This window comes from Amphiura filiformis, chromosome 11, assembly GCF_039555335.1.
Source record: "Amphiura filiformis chromosome 11, Afil_fr2py, whole genome shotgun sequence".
In the NCBI taxonomy this organism is placed as follows: domain Eukaryota; kingdom Metazoa; phylum Echinodermata; class Ophiuroidea; order Amphilepidida; family Amphiuridae; genus Amphiura; species Amphiura filiformis.
This window is the reverse complement of record NC_092638.1, coordinates 62,618,408-62,631,119: the sequence shown is the minus strand read 5'-3', so window position 1 is coordinate 62,631,119 and position 12,712 is coordinate 62,618,408.

Below are 12,712 nucleotides of genomic sequence, written 5' to 3'. Positions count from 1 at the left end.
ATTTGATATCAGAAAGACATTCTTCGTATTCAGAATGCAATTTGATATGTCTGATGTGCTCTCATGTCCCACAAAAAATACTGTCGAAACGCTCAAAACGCTCATTCCAGATCCCTTAAGAATGGCGGGCAAGCTTGCGAGTGACAGAAGCCTGAAAAGAGCGTCAAAGCGACACATAATGTAAAGCTTAAATATATATGAATAACAGAATGAGGAACAATGTCAGTCTATGGTAGCTTATGGTACACATGTAATGCGGAGCAATTCCGCTGAGGGAAGAAACTGATGTACTTCAAAATATGAAAGTATGAATACCTTTCATTATTTTTTAATGATGGAGTCAACAATGGATTTCTAGAACGACTACCAGGTAACTTAGTTGTATCAAAAGCATCTTATTTGTCATTTGTGTATAATGTATAATTTTAAGTTATTCAAATTTGACTTCAGTTTTTGACATGAATTTGTTTCAACAGCATGTAGTTTTTGTTGTTTGATTATATATCTGCTAGAAACGTCAGTTGTTTTTTTAATATTTGGATAATAGTTTGTCTGCTTATGTGCACAGTGATTTTCATCAGTTGTTCCAGTATGTGTTTGTACTGTTTTCCTGACACTTCTGTGGGCTCTGGAATTAGTCATTTTTTGGGCATCGAACTTTGCCTGTTTTTGTGCCTACATTTGTTGTGTGGTTTATCGTCACGGTTATGTTCATCACTTGTTCCAGTGCACTTTTGTATTCCCATTGATCGCAGTTGTTTTTACTGGTTTAACACTTCTATGGGCCTTGGAATTGGAAACTTTTGGCTATCAAACTTTGCCTACTTCTGTGCCTACATTAGTTGTTTTTTGCCCCACTACGTACCGTCTAGTCTGTAATTTACTTTCCCCCCATATCTAGTTGGTATACCTTGCTCGTTTTCTTCCCAGTTATTCAAATTTGTTATTGTGGATCAGATAATGATACGTTTACCTATGTCGTGTCATTGTCATCCAAATTACCATACTTATTGACTGAAACAAAAATGCTGGGAGCTGCAAATCATCACACGCCAGTAGGCATAATTATTGTGGTATTTATGCTGCATCGCAGGAATTCCCATGTGGTCGGTTGCAAGGGCAGATAATACGACAGACTTGAACGCTTGATTTATAACATTTTAGCTTTAAAAATGCAAAGGTGCAATATGAAAATAAATAACACACTTACACGATACCAATGTTCAAAACATGTGACACTATTTCAAATATTGATAAAGTAATATTAAGCAAATATTAGGTAACACTATTTGAACCGCAATTTTAAATATGTAAATACTAAAAGTTTAAAGACTCGTTGTTGAAAGCTTACTTCTTTTCTTTTTGAGTTCCATAGATTATATGAAATTCTAGAAATGAAATGAATTCCATTATTTTTGTAAGCCCAAAATATGAAATATAATATGATATTTTATTGCAGCAGTAGAGGTATCATTTTAAAGTAAATCCCTGTTAAATCACCCAAAGAAATTGAAATTTAAACCCGAACCACTTTAAAGTACTTCCAATTTGGTGTAAGGATTAATTCAGGCTGCAAAGACCGAAATGGCCGTAGCCACCTATTTCCAAATGACAATATCTCCATGAACAGTGGGACATATTTATTGATATTGGTGTCTTTGAAAAGGTGATTTCCTAATAAAAGGTGATTTCCCGGGGTGATTTTCTGCAAACCCTCATCAAAAATTGGAGATGTAGGGCTATAGAAAATAAAAGGTTTGTCTCAGAATGAAGAAGTTACCTTTGTTTTATGGATTTCTAGCCCACATTTGTGTTGCAAATCTGTTGAATTTTTGTTTGGCAACTAAAGTAAGAAGAAAAAAACAAGAAGAAAACACAAAACAAAAAAGACACAGCGCGTGGGGCTAAGCGGCAAATCCAATTTCCAATCCAATCCGTTTCTAGGTTCACAGATTGACACCAATCGACTCATGTAATTTTATTTTATCATGACACTATACGTGTCAACGATTGATGGAACATTGTTTAATCTTCGGCAACTTACCTGCTGTATAATCACCTCAACGTGTAAATCCAATCCTTATTCTCGTTATAAAACACCTCCGAGCCTTTAACGCTCAAATTGTGCTGCTCGAAGTGGGATGAAACTGAAGTTGTTTTTTTCACAATGAAGATTAATTTGTAGTTATCGGATCACCCAAATATTAATCGATGTAACTTAAGGGCTGGGGTATGAACGTTTGGACAGTATTTATTTTGGGACATTAGAGCACATCAGACATATCGAATTGCATTCTGAATATGAAGAATGTCATTCTGATATCAAATAATTTTGATTTTTGAAATTCGCAATTTAATACATTTTTATGGCAAATCATTAAAATTGATATTTTTGATATTTAACAGTACTTGAAGTAAACTTTATAAATCTGATGATTTATACTTAAAAGTGTAAAGTGTAGGTGGGATGAAAAGCCGACGATCAATTGAAAATTTTGACCTTTCGTATTGAAGATATGGATTTTTTCCCAAAACACCAAAAAAAAAAATTAGGTCTTTTTGGGAAAAAATCCATATCTTCAATATGAAAGGTCAAAATTTTCAATTGACTGTCGACTTTTCCTCCCAGCTACATACACTTTTTAAGAATAAATCATTAGATTTATATAATTTATTTCGAGGACTGTTATATATCAAAAATTGAAAAATATCAATTTTTATAATTTGTCATAAAATTTGTATTATATTGTGATTTAAAAAAATGAAAATTATTTGATATCAGAAAGACATGCTTCGTATTCAGAATGCAATTGATAGGTCTGAGGTGCTCTCATGTCCCACAAAAAATACTGTCGAAACGCAATAAATGCTCATTTTGGATCCCTTAAAGACACTAGAACACGGTAAAGCAATGAATGACATTTGCAGCATGACCTAAATCTGAATTTCTTGGAAAAAAGACAAATGTTTGTAACATTATCTGAAAGAGCATAAACGAGACAATTGTTGGCTTAGTGGATTTTTAGATTATTGCAATTCAGGAAATCGCAGATTATTTTACTTTTATTTTGAAAGTCTGAAACACATTGTGTGTAAATCTAAAGCATTAATTCGAATACGTAATTTAAGCAGGTTTGAAGTGTTGCTTGTTTTTGATATGAAAAGTACTTTTAAGACCCTAAAACAGTCGTCAATTATGATATGAAGCTGTATTTCGACTGGTCTATCTTATTGGTTAGGACCATCATTTGCATCATTACGATTCATAAAATCCAACTTCAATCAATACAAATGCAATCAATTATTTTTCAATTAGATTTCAATTGAAAGATTTTTGAATAATTCTTTGATATCCAACATTATATAACAATGACACCCCTTACGAGACACGCATTGTCTTCCTCCCTCCCTCCCCTCCCTCCCTGTAACAAAAGTCCCCCTCACCCACTGTAACAAACCAGAAGTGAGTGCGTCAAAAAACAACAGAACTTATATCAAAGCAATCAAGACAATGATTTAATCTTGTCTGTCTTATGATATCCTAACATACATGTGTTTCTCTTATATGAACCGAGTTGACATTTACAGAACGAAGACCCCATCTGAATACAACGATCATGTGGGCTTAAGCTAAACCGAGTATGATTCTCGAACAGTGGAATTATCTTGTCCTTTGCTACCTGTGCACCATGTGTACGAGGCTCTTCCCCATTGATACCAATCACGTGACATACTATTATAGCCTGCAGAACTAGAACTCAATTTACAGATTTCTACAGCAGGAGCGATCCTTAAACTGAATTTCGCCACAAGCATACATTTTTGTAAACTTGTCAGAGTAGTCTGCATTTTCTCTTCATTCTGTCCATAAAGATGAAGATGACAGTATCCAAGATATCCAAGAATCAAATACCGTAGCTATTCCGTTGATTCTCTAAAATGAGACCAATGTGAAATCTATATTGTGATTTAATTTTTTTTGCGTTGCTCATTTTTTGTGATCAATGTCCTATAATATCTGTCTTCAAGAACGTTGACAAGTTTGTTTATGTTGTTCATCAAGAGACAAATTTACATAGAGACAACAATAAAAAATTATGAGTGTAGTTCCAATTATCTTACTAGAAATGGCATTCAAACGTTGCTCATAAGAAACTAAAATAAGTAAAATATGCGCTATATCTTTATTGCCCAAAAATAAATTATGGGATCAACAAATTATTACGTTTCGCTTTGTAGTCAAAGTCCTGTGATCTGTCTTCAAGCATAAACTTTCAGCATTTCCCACAATTAAGAAAATGTGTAAATGTCAACTAATTACGCGTCCTCTCTCTCTCTCTAAGATGTGTATCTCTATGGCAAAATCTTAGCCTGAAGTATTTGAATTAAATGTTAAGACATTTCCATTTAATCTAGTGATGAACTTTCTAAAGCCACGGATAACAACTTCTCATTTTCTTTGTAGTTAATAACGGAAGATAGTAAGTCCTTGGAGAGATAGTCCAATCAAAGGTACCAATCAATTGCTGACGTAGATATCAAACAGCAAGTTCTGTGAAACAGAAATCGGATGTTTTGATGTTATTTATGACACAATGTTGCAAACCTTGTATGCGAACATTGTTTTGGCAATTTGGCAAAGTAAATCATGTAAATTTTATAATGATGAACAGCTTGACATAATTGAAACAACATTCATTGTGTTTTCTTAAGAAACTGCATTCCGTTCTGGGGAGGCGTTCTTTGTACAGGAATGTGCCAAGCAGACTTTTGAACTTTTTGCTGTTTTTACAACATAATTTATCATTACATCAATTTTTTTTTACAAAAACCATCCAAATGTGCCCACAGTGTGTGCTTTAAAGCTCTTTAAAGGGTATCTCTGCCCAAATACACCTAATTGGGGACGGAAGTCTTCATTGAAAGCCCATCCATGAATATACCACAATCGCTGAAAAGATATAGCTCATAGCCGTGGCATATGAAAGATCCCTAGAGTCTGGCGAACTACCATCTGATTGGCTTAGTGCCAATATTAGCCCGATTTTCAAGAAAGGAGACCGAACAGCTGCCTCGAACTATAGGCCCGTCTCTCTCACAGCCATATGTTGCAAGGTCTTAGAACATGTCATCCATTCACACATCATGCATCATTTTGATAAACATCCTGTTCTCACCACAAAACAACATGGCTTCAGACGCAACCACTCATGCGAATCACAACTTTTATTAACAACCCATGACCTGGCCCTTTCACTAAATAACAGACAACAAACTGATCTTGTAATTATGGATTTTAGCAAGGCATTTGATACGGTACCACACAATCGCCTTCTCCTTAAATTACAACACTATGGCATTCGCAATAACATCCACACATGGATAGCAAACACATGGATAGCAAACTTACTTAAGCACCGTAAACAGAGGGTCGTTGTCGGGGTGAACACTCGGCTAGGACAGATGTGTTATCTGGCGTTCCCCAGGGCACGGTGCTAGGACCTTTGCTATTCCTCATATATATCAATGTATCAAAAGCATCTTATTTTTCATTTGTGTATAATGTATAGTTTGAAGTTGTTCAAATTTTAAGTTATTCAAATTTGACTTCAGTTTTTGACTTGAATTTGTTTTTAAACAACAGCATGTAGTTTGTGTTGTTTGATTATATATTTTGTTAAACAGTATATCTGTTAGAATCGTCAGTTGTTTTTTAATATGTGGATAATAGTTTGTCTGCTTATGTGCACAATGGTTTTCATCAGTTGTTCCAGTATGTGTTTGTACTGTTTTCCTGACACTTCTGTGGGCTCTGGAATTAGTCATTTTTTGGGCATCGAACTTTGCCTGTTTTTGTGCCTACATTTGTTGTTTGGTTTATCGTCACGGTTATGTTCATCACTTGTTCCAGTGTACTTTTGTATTCCCATTGATCCCAGTTGTTTTTACTGGTTTACACTTCTATGGGCCTTGGAATTGGAAACATTTGGCTATCAAACTTTGCCTACTTCTGTGCCTTTGACCCCACTACGTACCGTCTAGTCGGTAATTTACTTTTCCCCCATATCTAGTTGGTATACCCAGCAAACACAAAAACGTTTTTAAAACGTTTTAAATAAGTTATATTTTGGCTGTTGGTTTAGGTTAAAACGTTTTAATAACATTAAAATGTCGGGTTATATGAAGGTCATGATAACGTTTTAAAACGTTTTGTATGAAAACACACTACAATATTTTTTAAATGTTTTCAAAAAATGTTATTTTAAACTATTTTTTCAAACATTTTTGCCAAATATTTTGTCAATACTTAAATAACATTATGTTAAAATATATGAACCCAGCAAACACAGAAATGTTCTTAAAATGTTTTTTCCAAAACCTTTTAATAATATTTAAATGTCGGGTTATATAAAGGTCATTAAAACGTTTTTAAAACGTTATTGCAAATATTTTGGGCAAACATTTTTCGCAAAATATTTTTTCAACTCCCAAAATAACATTCTGTTTAGAATGTTTTGTATCAAGTTTTCAAGAATGTTTTTGGAATGTTATTAAAACGTTTTATACACTTTATATAACCCCACATTTAAACGTTTTCTGTAAAACATTTTTGTTTGCTGAGCAGTAGATTATCAAAAATGTTTTTTAAGGTTATGAAAACGTTTTATACTCTTAATATACCCTTTATATAACCCGACATTTAAAAGTTTTCTGACAACCTTTTATAACCTTTTGCGAATGATGTCGAAAACGTTTTGTGTTTGCTGGGATACCTTGCTCGTTTTCTTCCCAGTTATTCAAATTTGTTATTGTGGATCAGATAATGATACGTTTACCTATGTCGTGTCATTGTCAACCAAATTAGCATACTTATTGACTGAAACAAAAATGCTAGAAGCTGCAAATCATCACACGCCAGTAGGCATAATTATTGTGGTATTTATGCTTCATCGCAGGAATTCCCATATGGTCGGTTGCAAGGGCAGATTATACGACAGATTTGAACGCTTGATTTATAACATTTTAGCTTTAAAATTGCAAAGGTGCAATAAGAAAATAAATAACACACTTACACGATGCCAATGTTCAAAACATGTGACATTATTTTAAATATTGATAAAGTACTATTAATCAAATATTAGGTAACACTATTTGAATCGCAATTTTAAATATGTAAATACTAAAAGTTTAAAGACTCGTCGTTGATAGCTTATTTTTCTTCTTTTGAAGTTCCAACTTCCATAGATTATGAAATTCTAGAAATGATATAAATTCCTTCATTTTTGTAAGCCCAAAATATGAAATATAATAGGATATTTTATTGCTAGTAGCAGTACTATTTTAGGGTAAATCCCTGTCAAATCATCCAAACAAATGAAAATTTAAACCCGAACCACTTCAAAGTAGTTCCAATTTGGTGTAAAGGGCAATTATTGAAGCTGCTAAAGCCGAAATTGCCGTAGCCACCTATTTCCAAATGACAATATCTCCGTGATCATTGGGAAATATTTATTGATATTGGTGTCTTTGGATTTCCTAATGAAAGGTGGTTTTCTGCAAAAACCTCAAAGAAATTGGAGAGATTGTAAGGTCATTGTATTTGTCTCAGAATAAAGAAGCTACATTGCTTTGCAATTTATTTTAGGCGGAGCTATGCGCTATGCGAGATTGTTTTTATGGCATTTCTAGCCCACCGTTTTGTTGCAAACCTTTTTTTGGAATTTTTGTTTGGCATCTAAAGAAAGAAGAATAGAAGAAGAAGAAGAAACAAAACAAAACGAAACGAAAGAAAGACCCAGCGCGTGGGGCTAGGCGGCAAATCCAATTTCCAATCTAATCCGTTTCTAGGTTCACAGGTTGACACCAATCGTCTCATGCAATTTTATTTTATCATGACACTGTGCGTGTCAACGATTGATGGAACATTGTTTAATCGTCGGGAACTTACCCGCCGTATGTACACCTCAACGTGTAAGCCCAATCCTTATTCTCATTATAAAACTCTTCTGAGCCTTCAACGCTCAAATTGTGATCGCTCGAAGTGGGATGAAACTGGATTTTTTCACAGATGAAGATTAATTTGTAGTTATCGGATCACCCACACATTAATCGATGTAACTTAAAGACACTAGAACACGGTAAAGCAATGTGACATTTGCAGCATGACCTAAATCTGAATTTCTTGGAAAAAAAGACAAATCTATGTAACATTATCTGAAAGAGCATAAACGAGACGATAATTGGCTTAGTGGGTTTCTAAATGATTGCAATTCAGAAAATCGCAATATTATTTGACTCTTATTTCGGAAATCTGAAACACATTGTGTGTAAATCTCTGCAATAAGCATCAATTCGAATACGTAATTTAAGCAGGTTTGAAGTGTTGCTTGTTTTTCGATATGAAAAGTACTTTGACAATATGGTCTTAAAAGACCATATTGTCAATCGTCTATCATAATAGGACAATGCATGTCAATCATGATATAAAGCTGTATTTCAACTGGTCTATCCCACTGGTTCGGATCATCATTTGTATCATTACGATTCATAAAATCCGGCATTAATCAGTACAAATGCAATCAATTATTTTTCAATAAGATTTTAATTTAAAGATTTTTGAATAATTCTTTGATATCCAACATTATATAACAATGACACCCCTTACGAGGCACGCATTGACTTCCTCCCTCCCTCCCCTCCCCTCCCTCCCTGTAACAAAAGTCCCCCTCCCCCACTGTAACAAACCAGAAGTGAGTGCGTCAAAAACAACAGAACTTATATCAAAGCAATCAAGACAATGATTTAATCTTGTCTGTCTCATGATATCCTAACATACATGTGTTTCTCTTATATGAACCGAGTTGACATTTACAGAACGAAGACCCCATCTGAATACAACGATAATGTGGGATAAGCTAAACCGAGTATGATTCTCGAACAGTGGAATTATCTTGTCCTTTGCTACCTGTGCACCATGTGTACGAGGCTCTTCCCCATTGATACCAATCACGTGACATACTATTATAGCCTGCAGAACTAGAACTCAATTTACAGATTTCTACAGCAGGAGCGATCCTTAAACTGAATTTAGCCACAAGCATACATTTTTGTAAACTTGTCAGAGTAGTCTGCATTTTCTCTTCATTCTGTCTATAAAGATGAAGATGACAGTATCCAAGATATCCAAGAATCAAATACCGTAGCTATTCCGTTGACTCTCTAAAATGAGACCAATGTGAAATCTATATTGTGATTTAAGTTGTTTTGCGTTGCTCATTTTTTGTGATCAATGTCCTATAATATCTGTCTTCAAGAACGTTGACAAGTTTGTTTATGTTGTTCATCAAGAGACAAATTTACATAGAGACAACAATAAAAAATTATGAGTGTAGTTCCAATTATCTTACTAGAAATGGCATTCAAACGTTGCTCATAAGAAACTAAAATAAGTAAAATATGCGCTATATCTTTATTGCCCAAAAATAAATTATGGGATCAACAAATTATTACGTTTCGGTTTGTAGTCAAAGTCCTGTGATCTGTCTTCAAGCATAAACTTTCAGCATTTCCCACAATTAAGAAAATGTGTAAATGTCAACTAATTACGTGTCCTCTCTTTCTAAGATGTGTATCTCAATGGTAAGATATCAGCCTGAAGTATTTGCCTTAAATGTAAAGACATTTCCATTTAATCCAGTGATGAACTTTCTAAAGCCACGGATAACAACTTCTCATTTTCTTTGTAGTTAATAACGGAAGATAGTAAGTCCTTGGAGAGATAGTCCAATCAAAGGTACGATGCACGTGTATTTGTCACAGACTCTAAACCCTTTAATTGCTGACGTAGATATCAAACAGCAAGTTCTGTGAAACAAGAAATCAGATGTTTTGATGTTATTTATGACACAATGTTAACAAACTTTATAAGCGAACATTGTTTTGGAAATTTGGCAAAGTAAATCATGTAAATTTTATAATGATGAACAGCATGACATAATTTAAACATCATTCATTGTGTTTTCTTAAGAAACTGCATCCCGTTCTGGAGAGGCGTTTGTACAGCAATGTGCCAAGCAGACTTTCTCAATATCTACTTTTTGCTGTTTTTACAACATATCATTACATTAATGTTTTACAAAAACCACCCATATAGCACCACAGTTTGCCCAAAGTGGGTGCTTTAAAGGGTAACTCTTTAGCTCTGGTTTAATACCTTATTAATTTGTTGAAATTGGTTGAGAATTAAAGAAACGGTGATCTAAAACCTAATGAAGAAACGAAATCAAAAGTTGCACTTTTGTGTTCTAATCAATGAAAGCACGACGTTAGTTTTAATGTGCTAATCAATACAAAGCACGGCGCTAGTTCTCTTGTTCGTAAACGCTTTGTGTACAAATCAATAGGGCATGCAAAGGGGCAAACTGAAACTTTTAAATTGGCATTTTCCTTGGCTTTATGGATCTTTGTATCTTTATTTCTTGAACAATTTCAACAAATGAGGTCTTAAATTCGGGCTAAAAGATGCAGCTATTGGTTGCTTGTTCCAATTATGATATATCTGTCTTTGTTTAGGATATACAAGGGGTAAACATAAACTGGTGCCTTGATTTTTTGGCTCACTGTACACTCAAATGGGGACAGAAGTCTTCACTGGAATCCATTCATGAACTGCATCCCGTTCTGGGGAGGTGTTCTTTGAAAATATTTTTACAGGAATGTGCCAAGCAGACTTTTTGCTGTTTTTACAACATATCATTACATCAAATTGTTTTTACAAAAACCATCCAAATTTACCCACAGTGGGTGCTTTAAAGCTCTTTAAAGGGTATCTCTGCCCAAATACAGGTGGGGACGGAAGTCTTCATTGAAAGCCCATCCATGAATATAACACAATCGCTGAAAAGATATAGCTCAAAGCCGTGGCACATCCCCGTACACCAAGATGTTAGCCTGAAGTATTTGCCTTGAATGTAAAGACATTTCCATTTAATCTAGTGATGAACTTTCTAAAGCCACGGATAACAACTTCTCATTTTCGTTGTAGTTTGATTTTTTGATTTGATTTGTTCGGGTTTTGACAACCCTGGATAACCCAAGAAAGCCTCTATTGAAGCTTATTTCCATTGGGGTCCATTTGAACACCGGGACGGGTTAGGAACAGTCAGGGGTTAACACCCTACTCTTTTCGAAACTGGCTGCGAGATACATGTACAGGTATAGCTCTCTGTACACGGGACCGACGGCTTAACGTCCCCTCCGAAGGACGGAGTACTTTCATCATTCATTTACCCAATTCTAAATGAACCATGGGGAGAGCGGAAGTCTGAATTTAATCTACAGAAGTTGCCAATTAATTTCAGACTTTTTTTTCCAAGTCAAAATCCCAGCAAATCGCCAGCGCCGGGAATCGAACCCGGGACCTCATGCACTAAAGGCAAGTACCCTAACCATTGCGCCACGCTCTCCCTCGGAAGATAGTATGTCCGTGGAGAAATAGTCCAATCAAAGGTACCATTCACGTGCATTTGTCTTCTTTTAATTTGATACCAGCTCATATGTCGCCATTCGACTCATTCGAACGTGAGTTCTTTTGATATGTCACGACAGCGCGCACGCCATGTTCGTACTGTACAGTACTAATATTTCCATCGTAATAATATACCGTCTTATTTAGATTGTTTATTTATTTAAAATCTCGTATTTTAACAAAACTACAGCGCCTTTCAATCAAAGTCTTGATTTTTGCAGGGTATGTTAGTTTACTAAAGTACTCTTAACAATCGTGTAAAAAACAGCATTTTGAAAAATATTGAGGGCGTCCTCCTCAGCAAATGTTATAATATGGCTTTAAGTCAACTGAATCAAGTTGACTTTAAGTCACTGCGCTTTTTTAAATGAGATATTGTTCACTCCCACATCATTGGATAAATGAATAACACCCTTCCAGCTATTAGTATAAATAGGAAAGCATTTTTTTCTTCTTTTTTCATATTTCTATCCTCCGATTGTGAAGATAATAATTCATCATATCCAGATAGTAACAACTATGACTTTGCGATTTAAATCGGATGTACTGGATTTACTTTTTATGATCGGTAATATTTCACTTCATATCAAGGATGCATTATCAGGCCAACTGATGTTCTGGCGAAATCCCGGATAGGATTTGAAACATGACTACTCATAAAAAGTAAATCCAGTAGATCAGATTATAATCTCAAATTCATACATTTCTATCCTATTTTATTTTTACTTTTAGCTCCTCTTCATCATCAGTCCCGACAGGTAAAGATTTAGCACTCGTCTAGGATTTCTTCTATGGCTTAACCGCTCGATTTGAAGATTTAACGAGAATACAATTTGAAATGATACCTGGTGGTTTACCACATCTACGTCATCAATCCGGATATTATAGATGTTAAAGTAATGGTTGCAAAATGAAGAGTTTTAAAACAGTTCTGTAAATGTTATTCGCGAAAAGCTTTTAGCGACTTGCGTTGCTACTTCGAGTTACATTATTGTGACTGATAATATCAGAAGTTCTCGTTGTATAATTGAACGTATGTCGTAAGCTCATGTAAAAGACAATACCGTGCAGGGATTACGATAGCGCGCGTGTAAAAACAACAAACAAGCAACTTAAATAACAGGTTATTTGGTAAGATTGATGAATACGCAGCTACTCGATTATTCGTGTGGAAGGAAAATATCA